The sequence below is a fragment of the Sphaerodactylus townsendi genome, linkage group LG02 (assembly GCF_021028975.2).
Source record: "Sphaerodactylus townsendi isolate TG3544 linkage group LG02, MPM_Stown_v2.3, whole genome shotgun sequence".
NCBI lineage: Eukaryota > Metazoa > Chordata > Lepidosauria > Squamata > Sphaerodactylidae > Sphaerodactylus > Sphaerodactylus townsendi.
Window position 1 is genome coordinate 28,263,990 of NC_059426.1, and position 13,781 is coordinate 28,277,770.

A 13,781-nucleotide genomic window follows, 5' to 3' on the forward strand; every position below is an offset into this window, starting at 1 on the left:
AACTAGTTCTGCTCTTAGAATCTGGGCTAGGAATTCTTCTCTACCTAGAAACTAATTCCCCTTCTTGGCTAATAATGTAGAGTCCCTTCTTTCCCCAATACTCTCTACCTGCCAATGTCACAGGTCTTTCACAGACACTAGACACATCTGTCTTCTCTGGAACTCAGAGCTGAACTCCTAATCCTGTCAGAAGCTCTGACTACTTCTAAACTTCACCTACTCATTTCACAGACTCAGGCTGTGTGAGGGATTAACACTTCAGAGTCCAGCTTTTCTGCCTTTGTCAACTCCTTAGATTCGTCCCATGTCCTACCCCTTTACCTCATTGCTTCAAGTGAGGTTTCCAAACCTCTCCTAGGATAATGCTCATGGTTTACAATATACAATCATATATTTACCTTGTATTAACCTTAACAAGTTATACTGTAAATACCTTTAGCCATATACAAATTACATTCAAAAAGGCAATTCAAATGTACTATTCAACATATTTCCTTTGTAACATTCCAGTTACCTGCACCTTAAGCCCTTTGTTGATTCATCTATTCTTAGCATGAGATGAATGTCTGTCATCATGACTTTATTCAATCTTCTGTAGTCCACGCCAAACTACCATTTTGTCTGGTTTAGGAACCAAAATTACAGGGGAGGACCAAGAACTTTTGGAAGTTACAACCAGTGCAGTGCTGTGATATGGTAAGGAGTGCTATAGTTTTTGAACTTCCTGTGTCAGTTCTATGTAGTTAAATAGTTCTGTCAGGAACATTACAGAAAATAGACTGATAGTCCACTAAAACAGCTTGGACTTGCCATTGCTGATCTTTAGTTAAGGTTGGCTTTAAATTTACTTCACAGACAGCGGTTCCTTTGGTTATTTTACCCCAGTCTATTGACTCTGTCACAACACACAGACAGTGGCGTAGTGCCAAGGGGGCGCATGCAATGCATTGGCGTGCGCTAGTGCAAGGGCGCACACGTGCTCTGGGTGCAGTTTCCCCTCACTCCGGCCCTGCACGCAGATAATACAAACCGGTGTTTCTGCTGGAATAGTCACTATTCTTGCTGAAGCCAGTAGACCTGAGTCCCGTTCCAAAAAAACTGGTCAGGACTCCATTTTTTAACCCTATTCCTTTGAACAACTGAGCTTTGCGGGTATTTTCTTGCCATAAGGTGCTTAAGAAAAACCCATGTAAAGCCCCTTGTGCCCACATGACCGATTTCAGGGCTCTGTGGATGCTACAGAGGTCTCAAACCTAACGCTAAAGTCTCCTTCACTAATAATGTTGGCCAGGTGGATAATTTATCTGTTTTAGTTAAGGATGTTTTCTATGAAACCATAACATTGTGATTAAACTTGACATGTAGGGGCTGCTGCAGAAATAATGACAGAATTGGGGAGGTAAGTACAATATATTTTGCAAGTTCTGACCATTGCCCCAAAAGGACTTAGAAGCTCCATGAAAATGCCTTTGCTTTCCAAATGTCAGTAGTCATGTGTGGCAACCACATGTGCTGTTTCAGCAGAACACACGAGTCATCATCGGTATGATATGTTATTGCCAATCTGTGTTGTGCATGTAATATTCCGAGCAGACCTGCCTTCATCACTAGTCCTGGAGGACAAAGTTAAGGATTAATTTAACCCTTCAAATTTTATGTATGAGAGCTAGTAACTGTGGAAAAATTAGAAATATTTTGGCTCCTGTTAATGAAAAGTAGCCGAAAGTTAAAAAGGGAAGCTACTGGGTTCTGACCATCATGTTAATACCTGCTCAGGTACACATAACATCTTCATGGTTTTCCCTTCCTTAATACTAATAAATGTATCCTATTGTAATATAATGTATCTAAAGGTTAATTGTTCTGTACTATTGACAATTTTTTTCAGAACAAGTTGATAGTGCAGCAAGCTGGTACTTTAGAAAAATGAGTGCCATTTTTTCCATTTGTTTTTATGTGGTTATGCAAAAGCAACCAATTAAAATGAGGAAAGCAAAAAAAAATGTGAACAGATTCTTCCTCCTTCCCTGTGTTAGTTATGTATAGTAAAGCAGTTAGTTATGTATAGGAGCAGCAGTGGCATAGGACGTTAAGAGCTCGTGATTCTAATCTGGAGGAACCGGGTTTGATTCCCAGCTCTGCCGCCTGAGCTGTGGAGGCTTATCTGGGGAATTCAGATTAGCCTGTACGCTCCCACACACACCAGCTGGGTGACCTTGGGCTAGTCACAGCTTTTCGGAGCTCTCTCAGCCCCACCTACCTCACAGGATGTTTGTTGTGAGGGGGGAAGGGCAAGGAGATTGTCAGCCCCTCTGAGTCTCCTGCAGGAGAGAAAGGGGGGGATATAAATCCAAACTCTTCTTCTTCTTCTAAAAATGTGATCCAAGGATGTGATCCAAGCATCATTAAAATGTGATCCAAGCATCATTAAAATACAACTTGGTCAAAAGATTTTTTTTCTTATGGTTGGATTCAAAGGACCATTTGGTTGGATTCAAAGGGAATGTATGGGGGGAGCGGGGAACAGATGGATCCCTGAAGAGGCAACTTTGGTGCCACAACTAAGAAGGTCTTTTCCAGGAGTTGCCACCCATCTAGTCTCAGATGATGGGGTCACCCAAAACAAGGCATAAAGGTTGGGTATATGCTTGACAAACAGTGTGCTTTATAACCTGGTTGAATTCAACCAGCTTTTCAACTAGGAAAAAAGAGAGGAAGGGTGGAAGGAAGTTCCCTTTGTTTACCCAAAAGAGCTATGCTAGGAATTGTGGGGTCTACATGGACAAAAAACATGTGGGCTACAGGTTGTATTTAAGAAAATGGGGAAATCGAGAAAAGGCGTCTGTATCCAACCCATCACATCCAGTAGCAGTTTATGGATCATTTGTTCCTTAATATATGATCATTCCCATTGAAATCTAAATTTAGTGAAAAGGTCAGCAACTAGGAGACAGGATTGGTTCCAGCCCCAAGTCAGTGCTGTTTGATTCTCAATTGCCAAACCATTTTTAAATGACTCAATGGGAACGACCCATTTATTCACTTCCTGCCATTCAGCCTCCAGGAAGGGTGTAACAGGAAAAATAATTCTTCATTTACTGGCATACTCAGCCCCATTATAGGTCTGGGACAGAGGCGCAGCAAGGGGGGAAAGTGCCCAGTGCACTGGTGCACCCTCTGCCCCATCCCACCCTGGCCACACCCCCACAGGGGTGCGCACCTGGTGCATCGCCCCCCCCCCCCCGGGAGCTACACCTCTGGTTTGGGAGATCCCGATTAGAGTTCTGACAGATGCCAATACTATATACCTTTGGGTGCCCTGTTCAGACCATCATCTTTGCCTGGGCATTTGAATGATAAATGCAATCTACCTCCAATCCACTGGGCTTTTTTGGGACTTGTCCTCCACCTGCTCTTGGGAGAGTTAGGGATGGGGTGGGTATGTTTTAGGTCTGTATTTTTGAAGGGTATGTTTTTAGTGCTTCAAGCAACATTTGGCTTGATAAAATAATCTTCCAAGTGAGGAAACTTGGCCCTCCATGGAACAGTGACCAACAAAGCATTTGGACCATGACCTACTATTGATAGACTAGCCTTATCAGGAAAAAAAAATCAGAATAAGGTGAGGGGTATAAAGACTGTCAATGAAAATGATACAATTAATACTGCTGTAAAATAATATGCAAACCTAGCAATTAAATTTCATCACTATAATTCAGATGAAAAGAACACACGAACTAATAATTTTGTTTATACGAATATTTATTCAACAGTAAAAACAATACAGGAAACACAAGCTTACAGATATTTCCTTGAGTGAGACATGGTACTTTGAGCTGATGAAAGGCTTTCTGAAAGGGACTGAAGATCATCAGACAAATGTATTCCTATGTATGTTTGATCCAATTATTCTTTCTCACAACACTTCCCTATAGTGGCTTGCCTGTTTTTAAAATGTTTACCACGCTGAGAGGGCTGGGAATTAAATACAGTATGCATACTCCATGAAGACCTTGCCATAAAAGTCTACACTTGTTGGAAACTGCATCAAGGAAATACTTGCATCATGAAAAGAATGTTATTTTTGCAGAGATACAAATAGGGTCTACGTTATCAACAACAGCTGTTTGAGATGTTTAGAAAGCTTTGAAGAGTACACTGCCCCCTTTTCATGTGTCTCACACTTTGTTGGCTACATCTTTGGAAATGGCAAACAAATAATCACATGACACACACTACCAAGTTGTATAGAATATCAGCTGATCTGGTTTCTTGTTTTTTCATGGATTTTAAAGGCAAGATAGATTAACACTTTGTGGCTCCCCATGCTGGGTATGATTTTTTTTTAAAATCTGGAACAGAGAGTCATTCTGAGAGTTATGATTAGGGCACCTAATGTTTTAATTATTTATCATATTTATTATTTTAATTGTAATTTCATATTGTTAGCTGCTCTGAGCCCAGCTTTGGTTGGGAATGGTGGGATGGAAATGTAATAAATAAAGTAATGGTACTGACCTGTGAATGCAGCAATAGGGATTTGCTGAAGAAATAATTTTACCAGTCCTAAATTTTATACTGTTAATACAGGAACAGTTAGGGATATGTTAAATGTGAGGTTGGTCTAACGGAGATTGCTTTCGTATCTGGTACATTCAATCACCTACTCATGAGTGAAAGGAGACAAATACAGGTTGGCATCTTTCGCGAATGTTTATCAACACCTAGAAGGCAGACATTTCAGTGTAGCTCTAGTGTCTTGGTTCAATGCTAACAGAACTTTGCATTCTTGGCTGTAAACTTTTAATTTCAGATACATTGCAAAAAACTTGATTCTTGTTTTGCGGAGCACACCTGCACTACTCTGATGTTCCTGCAATCTAACCTCTTCAGATCTGCCCTATTGATGCCAAACTCCTTCCAACTCAGCAAAATCCATGTAAAAACCCCATTAGATCTAATATGTGCTTTCTCTATCCAATTGTTCATGCTTATAAAGCTTTAACAAACATTTTGTGCGGTATGGCACATCTCTTCTTGCTAATTTTGAAAATAAAATCTAATGTGCAGAGAACTCCAGCAATCGCCACAGAAGATACCTATTGCTTGTCTGTCTATGATCAAAACCAGTTTTTCAAGTTACTACGGAAATTGCCTCAATTCTTCCCTTCTTCATGCCCTTTCCAATGACTTTTGTGCCATGCTATTCTGCTACCATTTAAAATCACTTGCATTCCAGAGCCTGAATCCAACAGCTATGTAATGACTTTCATAGACATAGCATTAGGTTTGCTGGAGGTAATTTTCAGCAGTGGAATTGTACTTACCACCACTGCCTTTTGTCTTGGGAATTTTCAGGACACTGCAAGTGTTCCAATCATTCTGACTTAAGGTAGAAGAATTTTTAGTCAATTGGCCTGTTGGTAAGCAACTTGACCCTTTTGAAAAAAAAATTGCTTGATGAAGTCTACCTTGATCTACAGTGCAATCCTATGCAGTTAACTCCAGTCTAAGCTCATTGAAATGAATGGGCTTAGACTGGCATAACTCTCTTCAGGATTGCACTGCTGGTGTTTTTGTGTTAAGGGCTTTTCTTTAGTTACATTACATAAAATATCTTAATGTTTGTACCTTTTCCTTATTTTCCATGTTCCTGTTTTTCAGATTTTCACCAGACTGATGTACTAAACTGTATTTCAATTACACAAATATACACAGTATCAAGTATATTAACTGCTGTATCTTCGCATGAAATCTCTGAAAAGGTACATGTGCGTATCAGATTTCAGTTTCAACATAGCACGATTCATACCAAGAAATCATTAATCCTGCTGGCAGATAAGCATGACAGCAGGCAAGTACTTTAATTTACTAATTGGAATGGGAACAAACCTTTTACCTATCTGCTTGCTTCAGAGGGCGATAGAGGTCGTAGAGATGAGAAATATACTTCCGTGGTTGAAGGAAGATACTCTAATCTACTCTGAAATGGATGCTAGTGTTTTAAGATTTACTTCTTCTGTTAGAATGGAGTGCCTATTCCATGTCTGTTCCTATGTATTTATTTGCTTTAGTATTTCTTTTCCTGAAGCAACAATTAGTTTTTAGACCAGTTAATCAAAAGAGGTCACTTTCCTGTTCAGATCTGTACAATTTCTGGAGTTTCTTGTTATCGTTATGATATATGGTACTACCCTTCTGATGTGATAAATCAATCAATTACAATGGAGAAACATAGTTTTGATAAATCTAGCCCAGTTGGTGAAAATCTGCTTGACTCATCTTGAGTACTGATGCCAAAAATCATTGTCTCATGTTTTATTTCTTGACAAATATTGACTAATACAATATTGCTGTTTGTGTTTAAAAGAGTTTTTGTGTAAACTTTGAAAAGCTCTGCTAAGTGATTTGAGATGTTCCCAGGACACGATTTTCTGTACTTTTCCAGTTCATTCCTGAGCAGAATTACAACCTTGTAAGTCCACTGAACTCAACAGGTTCAGAAGGGTATCTTGCAACCTGTGACGGCCCCATGGCTAGGGACGCCATCCCCCCAGGATGTACCATGATGTGTCTAAATACTCAAAGATGAGTTGCTACCTAGTAGATGCTGAGGGTGCCTACTTTATTGATTTGCTCTGTACCGATCACTAGTTCCCAAGATTAACAATCATGCTGCAGCCTCCACCTGCTTTCATCCAGGTTCTTAGGTCTGCTTCCCCTGCTGAGGACCTTCACCTGGTCTTGGTAGCTCCTAACTCTGGACCAGTGATAGTTGTGGCCTCTTGACCAGGAGTGCTGCTTTCCCTGTCCAAGGGAGTCCTGTAACTCTACCACTGCAGAGAGCTCAGGCCCGGATGGTTGGTCTTCTTCCTAGTTCCTACCAGTTCCCAGCCAGGTGCCTGCCTCATACCTTCTTCAGCAGGACCCGGCTTATCTTCTTTCTCCTGCACCCCTGCTGCCTTGTGCCTGCTCCTGAACAGGTTTTTTCTTCCAAGGAGATCTTTCCCCTCAAGTAGATTTTCTCTCCCTCAGAAACTGGCCCTGGTTATTCTTCCCCCTTTCTGTTCCTGCCGTTCTCCTCACCAATTATTCCATGCTGCTGCTTCTGCTCCATTACATGCTTAGGGCACTGCCCTCATTCCACCCCTTTTCCGCCAGGGCTTGGGTGCAAAGGGATGTAACACAACCCTCTTCAGAATCACTCCAGTCTAAGCTCACTGTTCTCAATGGGCTTAGACTGAAACAGCTGTGCATAGGATTGTGCTGTGTCTACCTACTGTTCGTGGTGTAGCTAGGTAGGCTGTTTGTAATCTGAAGTCAAGATTTATATATATATATATATATATATATATATATATATATATATATAACTTTCAGTTCCACATCCCTGGGCAGGTCTAATGGAGCCAGTAGTACTAAATCTCTTCAAGGTGAGCTGTGGTTCCATGATTCATTTCTAAGTGAGCTGACAAACAGGTCTGGACTATTTTTGTGCGCGCATCCAGCTACCACATCACACAAGATGACATATTAACATAGATAAAACTTGCAACACCCTAACTTCACACTGCCACAGATTTTGTTCAACTCCTCACTTTCATACTCATGCAAAAGATGCCTTCTTAGCAATGTTAAATTCTAGGTCAATGATGAATCTGCAACCGACAAAGACCGTATTAGAAAATTCAAAATCAGCCTTCAAAAGTCAGCTGCTTTTTTAGATCCAATATGGTGAGCACAGCAGCAATGGATGCTCTTGCAAAAAATTAAATGTATTACTTGAAGAGTAATATAGAGATAAGTTCATATTTTATTCCTTAATATTTTGCTTTTGGTTACCGAACATGACTATGTTGGATCTGTACTATTATAGAAAGTCAACACAGTTATGAGAGCTGGACTAAGATCTAAAAGACATAGGCATGAATCTCCACTCTGTCATGGAAGCTTGCTGGATAGCCTTGGGCCAGTCAAATCTAACCCACCTCACAAGAGCTGTGAGGATAAGCCCCTGTAAGCCCCTCTCAGTTCATATTTAATTAATTAAAAGCTTTAAAATGCATTGTACTGGGATGGTATTTATCAGATTCATACATTTCTATTCATTTATACAGTATCTCCATGTGGGGCTGCCCCCGAAGACAGTTTGGAAATTGGAGCTGGTGCAGCATGAAGCAGCTAAACCAGGGGTAGGGAACCTGCGGCTCTCCAGATGTTCAGGAACTACAATTCCCAGCAGCCCCTACCAGAGGCTGACGGGAATTGTAGTTCCTGAACATCTGGAGAGCCGCAGGTTCCCTACCCCTGAGCTAAACTGTTATCCAGAACATCTGGCTGGACACACATCAAACCAGTCCTTAAGGAACTTTACTGGCTCCCAATTTGCTCCCAGGTCCGATTCAAAGTGTTGACATCAACCTACAAACCCTAAACAGCTTGGGCTCTGCTTATCTGAAGGAGCCCCTGCCCCTGTATGTACCTGCCCAGGCACGGAGGTCACAGGGGGACACATTCCTGGTGGTACCTCCCCAACCAAGGTACAGGGGGTGGGGAACATGGGAAAGTGTTCTCTGTGATTGCTCCCAGGCTTTGGAATAGTCTCCCCTTGGAGTTCTGCCATGCACCTACCCTTTATGGGTTTAGGCGCGTGGCAAAGACCTTCCTCTTCGCCCAGACATTTGGTTAACCTCCCTGGAGACTCCCTCCACAGCAGCTGGTCTGGGGATATTTTAATTGTTATATTCAATTTATGATGTTTTCTTGTGGTTTTATTGTTTAATCTGTGTAGGCTACCTAGAGACATGGGTATAAGGCAGTGGTGGTGAACCTTTGGAACTCCAGATGTTATGGACTACAATTCCCATCAGCCCCTGCTAGCATGGCCAATTCGCCACCACTGGTATAAGGTGAGGAATATTTTTTTTATAAATCAATAAATAAAAATTAAAAATCTCATTCTGCATTGCTTGCTTTAATCTTTCAATGAAGATGTGTCACAACTATAGCACTGATTGCTTGTCAAAGAGCAGAATTGGACTTAGCATACGAACACTTGCCCTTTCCAATAAAAACGCCTTTGAATTTAAGAAGTATCTAACCAATCACAAATTTAGAATACAGCACACCAACAAATTGAATACTGTCACCAATACATTTTCTAAGCTTAGATTTTCTTTAAACCTGTAACAAATCAAAAGGAAGTAATCTATGGGATACAGAGTTTGTCTCACTCTTCTCTTGTCTTCCTCAAAACCCTTAGCTCCCGCTCCTTTGCTGGGTATTCTAGTGACTCCTCCCTCAACACCTATCCTTTCCTACACCCCTACTCAGCTACAAAGACCCTTGACATATCTCCAGGTAGCTCCAAAGCAGAATATACTTTCTGAATGCTCTTCCCAATGTAGAACATGAAGGGAAAGAAGGAGTTCGTAACACAGGATGCTCAAAGGACAAAAAGGGGTCTTACCAGGCTGGAGACTGTAGTGCGAAGATGGTAGTTGTCCCTGTAGGCTGTGAACAATCACCGCAGCTCCTTGTATCATAGTATCAGTGCTCCTTCCCAGACACAAATATGCAAAGTTCAGAGTTTGGAATTGGGAATATTGCTCATTGGGATCCACATTAAAGGTTCTTCATACCGAACTTTGTTGCTGTCTTTCATTCAGACAGTCATGCATCAAGGTTTGTGATAATACTGTTGTCTTCTTGCAGAGCTGTTAATACTACTTCAGCAGTCCTGAAGTCAGTTGAACTATTAAGACGCAAGTTTTAATTTCCCACAAAGCACACATTTATTCATCAGCAGAATGTTCTTTTGTAGAAGTCAAGTCGCTTCAAAAACATTTTTAAGTTACTGTTCACATTAGCATCTTCTTCCACATTTCACGGAAATATGCTGTGGTTGTATATGCAGAAAGGACAACAAAAATTACATCTGTTCTAAATAGTCCCTTTTCATTAAAGGCTTTTACGATTTTTCTTGATCTCACAACTTTATCACCACCGGAATTATGGATTTTCACATATTTTGCTTCTGGTTCGGCTACTGACACACCTTTCTTTCCATGGTATATGGGCTTCAGCCTTAGCCCTAAAGAAGCAGGTAGTTTACTCTCTCTATATCTATATATGCATCGCACTGGAACCTTATGTAGGTAACACCTCATCCTCACCATATCAGCATTATCTGTACTTGGTCCAGCACTTATCCTTCTGTTTGCGGGGGTGCTTGGTCTCCATTCTCTTAGATTAACTTTGTGGGTGCACTTTTTGTAAAATAAATGTGCCAATCAGCACTGTATTGCCTCAATTAGTCTACCTTGGTAATCTCTAAAACTTTGGGTAAGAACCTATAATCTTCATTTCTACATATCTGTTATCTGTATAAGGATCTGATCCAGTTCTGGGTGAAGCTGATGCTTTAACCAAGCCCTTCTTTTGCCTCTGCTGGCGTAACAAACACAACTCCATGGTCAATTTCACTAAAGCATCTCTTTTTTAATGTTGGTGGCAAATCACCCTGTGACACACCTTCCATTCTTCTGTGTACCATATTCGGCCGGTCTTATTGTGAATGCAAGAACTTGACTGGTGTCTGCAATCTATATGCCTCAAATTTTTTTCACTACAGTACAGCAGGACAGGTTTAGTAATTCAAGTAAATAGTTTTCCAGCAACAGTGTAGACAGCCAAATTGGTCCAATAGATACCAAGATAATGAAACTGTTTTCTGTGCAGTGGTGCTTGTTTTGGTGATGCATGGCAAAGAGCCACATTAGAAAGTGAAACAATGGATATTCACCTATAGAATGTTATAAAGCAAGCCAACATCTGTACATATGCACTTAAATTTGCCATGGAACATATAGACAGACAGACAGACAGACAATGTCTACATTATATTGTACAATTGTGCCAAGGTTTTAAGCCTGAAACTGTATACACTGGTTAACTGTTTTGCTACAAGGCATGACTATATAATTTTTTTTGAGTGGCAATGAACAACCTTTTAGCAATATGGCTCCTACACCTCGACCTGGATAGCCCCAAGCTAGTATGATCTTGTCAGAAGCTAAGGCTCATTCCGCACATGCAGAATAATGCACTTTCAAACTGCTTTCAATGCTCTTTGAAGCTGTGTGGAATGGCAAAATCCACTTGCAAACAGTTGTAAAAGTGGTTTGAAAACGCATTATTTTGCGTGTGCGGAAGGGGCCTAAGAAAGGTTGGATTTGGATGGGAGAGCTCCAAGGAATACCAGGGACATGGAAGCAGGCAATGGCAAACCACTTCTGAACATCTCTTGCCTTCAAAATCCTATGGGTTGTCCTGAGTTAGGCTGCCAGCCGGAAATTTCAAGTTACAGCGAAGAACTGTGCTGGAGAGAAGCAGGAAGCCAAGAGCAGATAATAAAGTCCGTAGTCCAAGGGAGCCAAGTGATGAGTTCCAAGGTCAGTATCGGGAGTATCAGTATATCAAGCCAAGACTTTGGCATGCAGATTCAGAGTCCAAAGGGGTTCAGTCCACAGAGTAAGCATGGTAAGAACACACAATACAGTAGTCCACTTGCTTCGTTGTGTCCAGGCTAGTATTGTCTGCAACCCTCCCAGGAGCCTAGCCTTTCTCCTGTGAAGCAATCTGATTCCTCCTGAAGGAGGTGCCTTCTCTGAGCCAGGAGACACGCACTTTGCATTTTAGCATGCAGCGGATTCTATAGTGATGTCTCTGATGATGAATGGGCCCAGATGAGAGGTACTTGCCTCAGCTGGGACAGGGCTGAGTGAGCGGCCTGCTTCTGCAGGCACTTCGGGCTCTGGGTCTTGACTAGCTTGCTGTGCACCCTACAGCGGCTCTGGCTGCTCTGGGTTCTGCCCCTGTTGGTTCTCAACCTGGGCCCCTTCCACACATGCAGAATAATGCACTTTCAATGCACTTTGAAACTGGATGTTACTGTGCAGAATAGCAAAATCCACTTTCAAACAATTGTGACCGTGGATTGAATCTGCATTATTCTGCATGTGCAGAAGGGTCTGAGCTTTCCTAGCCTGCTCTTCCCCGAGGACTCCTGGCTCCCCATGGGGCAGCCCATGACATGGGGTTGCCATCAGCAAGCTGTAACTTGAAGGCAAAAAAAAGGCCTTCACATCACACCAATCTGGTAATTCCATCCATGCTGCATTAGAAACTTGTTTTTAACCAATACATTCTGGCCAGTGCTTCTCTCCGACTTATACCAAAACTTTTAGAGTTCTAAATGGTCGAAATATGTTGTATCAAGAATATGCATTTTTACAGCCACCATCATAAACCAAAGACTGTTTTCAATACTCACAGTTTTCCAGAATGAATCTTTGAATATAAAAAGATAACAAATGTTAAAAGTACAATATAGAAAGGATTGTCTTAGAAATACCTGAAGGATGCACACTACTGCAATAAAATTATAAACACAACTAGTATACTTATGCATTGACCTCAATGCATGCAACAGAAGCAAGCTTTGTGATCAAGTCCTTCAGGAGCTATGTGTGCAAAATAGTGCCATGTGAACAGTTTTTATTGCTTTCACCTTTACCGTTACTGAATTGAGATTGTGGGAACAGCACCAACCACATTCATATTTACCAGCCCAAATTACTGATGAATCAAAAATTCATTTTCCTAATGGCATAGTATCAAGCCACTTTAAACCTATCAAGGTTGCCAGGCTCCTACCCCTGGGTATCATTACCAATCAGCTGGCCTATGGGGAGGCTTACCTGCAGCAAGGAGGGCCTAGGCTGGCATTGTCACTTCCAGAACGCACCAGAAGTGATGTTGCCACATGGCCGGCCAAGGCTTCTTCTCACTGTTGTTAAGTCCTCCCACCATTTGTTAGGAGGGACCTGGCAACCTATAACGTGATAATGTATTTTGAGTGACACTAGTCCTTAATTATTCTTTTATATGGCTTCCCAATGATTTGAGACAAATAAGTACAGTACAGTACAGTAAACCTTTATTAGGCATAAATAATTCTGCATACAGTATGTTTGTAACAAATAAGTGGATAACCTCAGCTGGGAGAATTACAAGAGGAGCGCGACCATGTTTATTCTTGGGACTTCTCTGAAGGTTTTTTATTATTGATTATGGTATCCTTCTGGACCACCTTTCAGGGTTGGGTCTGGGAAGCACAGTTCTGTGGTAACTTCAGTCCTACCCCAATTGCAAATTTCAAACGTGTGGTGCTGGGGTCTGCTGTCCCGTCCCTTGGCCTCTAGCGAGGGTTACCATTTGCCTGCTTATGGAGGGAGACCTCCAGCCAATTGCAGCTTTTCCCTGCCAATTTTCAACTGATCAACAAGTAGAAACCGTGTGCAACTGTCCTGGTAAGAAAATGTCAAGAGAAAAATAAGGCCTAGTCTATTCACAGGAAGTTCTGATCACAGAATTCCTGAGGATTTCTAGAGCTACCTGGAAGTAACCAGGGAACTTCTAGCAATTGCCAATAACTGTATTGTAATAATACCCTTGTCATATCCAGGTCTGGAATGTGCTGGATACTTTATTTTTCTTTTAAATTTTTCTCCCAGGACTCTGTCTTTCGCAATTTTCCCACCAGGCACTGCCTGGCAATCCTATATCTGGCCTGTTAGGTCCCACAAAGTTCTATTTTGACCCCCATGTTTTTCAATATTATAGAAAGCTGCTAAGAAAGATCATCTGGAGACCTGGGCTGAGCTGCCACCAATACATCATAAAACTCGTTTTCGTGGCATGAGGAAAAAGTTGGAGGC